Source organism: Acyrthosiphon pisum, chromosome X, assembly GCF_005508785.2.
Source record: "Acyrthosiphon pisum isolate AL4f chromosome X, pea_aphid_22Mar2018_4r6ur, whole genome shotgun sequence".
Classification (NCBI taxonomy): Eukaryota; Metazoa; Arthropoda; class Insecta; order Hemiptera; family Aphididae; genus Acyrthosiphon; species Acyrthosiphon pisum.
This window is the reverse complement of record NC_042493.1, coordinates 99,428,128-99,429,603: the sequence shown is the minus strand read 5'-3', so window position 1 is coordinate 99,429,603 and position 1,476 is coordinate 99,428,128. Positions and strand designations below refer to the sequence as shown.

At 30.3% G+C, this 1,476-nt stretch overlaps 1 long non-coding RNA gene across 1 annotated transcript in view; it reads right to left on the bottom strand.

Moving 5' to 3' along the window:
* The window catches only part of LOC103308458, a 9,610-nt gene that overhangs the window by 7,937 nt on the left and 197 nt on the right, over positions 1-1,476 (bottom strand). The gene's annotated exons all lie outside the window — the stretch shown is intronic.

Here is a 1,476-nt window from a genome sequence, read left to right as displayed (position 1 = left end):
GCTTANACTCTACAATTATAGTTTTTCTTACACTCGCCGATGAGTTTACTCGTATGAGTCGTATGCGTTTATCCATTAAATTTCCTGTTTTAGTGTTTTCATGTGAGGTATTGGTAGGTTACTACTGTACACATTCATATTTTATTTTAACAATGCCGAAAGAAAAACAAACAGTTTGCGGGCCGTTTGCAAAATTTTGTGGAGGAATTTGAATTTTTTTAAATTTATGGATTAATTCTTATTATTTTAAAACTTTTTCATGATTTTTTTACATAAACATAATGCATATTTTGAGTGCATAATTTAAAAATGTTAGAGCATATAAATGCATATTTTCGAACTTTTTAGTGCATATTTTAATGCATATTTTGACAATTTTTAGTGCATGAATGCATGCTTATTTATGCATTTTTTAGTGCATGAAGTAACGAGCCCTGCTTATGAACTTTAATATGTTAAATTTATTTTAGCTACATAATTAATAATGATAAGCTAGTATCTACTTTAATATTGAACCTCTCAAAACTATTCATAAATCATACTACAAAGGTGTACCTAATACAATTATTGCTTTTAGAAAACCGATATTGAATCAGTTACCAGCAACCGTAATTTTGTTGAGGCTGTTATCGCTTTGTAGTCGTCCCTCACTACCCGTTTATATTTTTGAGTTCGTCGACGTTGATGGTTAGAATAGGAGAAAAGGTTGCAGAGAGACAAGTTGCACAAGTTAGATATAAGTGATTTATTAAAGTAAAAAGTAATTAAGTTCACATATAAATTTTAGGACAGTACGAAAAGCGTCTGCCCGAGAAATCAGTGTCTGCGTAGTGCAAATACTCTGTACTAATTCTAATTTTTCTATAGACTTTATCTTATATTTATATAACATCTATACGGATACAAACGTACACGGTAGTGTTCAGGAGGTGGCAGTGGCGTATTTAGGAATTTGTTATGGGGAGGGTCCAGATAATTTTCAGAAAACAGAGCCGTGGGGGGCAAAGCCTCCCACACCACCCAATTACTCTTTATTAAATAAATATACCATATTTATAAGACGATTTAAAATTTTCGAGTTTTTAATTGGTATTAAATAATAATATGTATACAAAACAAATTTAAAAAAGCAGGTAAGTGGATGTCGCTCTACTGTACAGTAGGTTACAAGTGGGTCAATTTATGATGGATTGTATTACACTTGAATTCAATGGTATAATATCATTGTAAAAGGAAAACGATTCTGAGCGGAAATGGTTTGTCAGTCTGGATATTTTATATTGTTATTATTTATTATAGCCCGTAAGTTGAATTAATATTGAAATATATTTTTTGTTTATATTCTCTATTTTGTTTATTGTCTATGGTGATAAACAAAGCGTTAGAAATTAAAATCCCATTTTTAGAGGTTTTTTGTAATTTGTCGGTGGTTTTTCCCGTGACATTAAATAACTATTGAGAAAATCAAAAAATGAC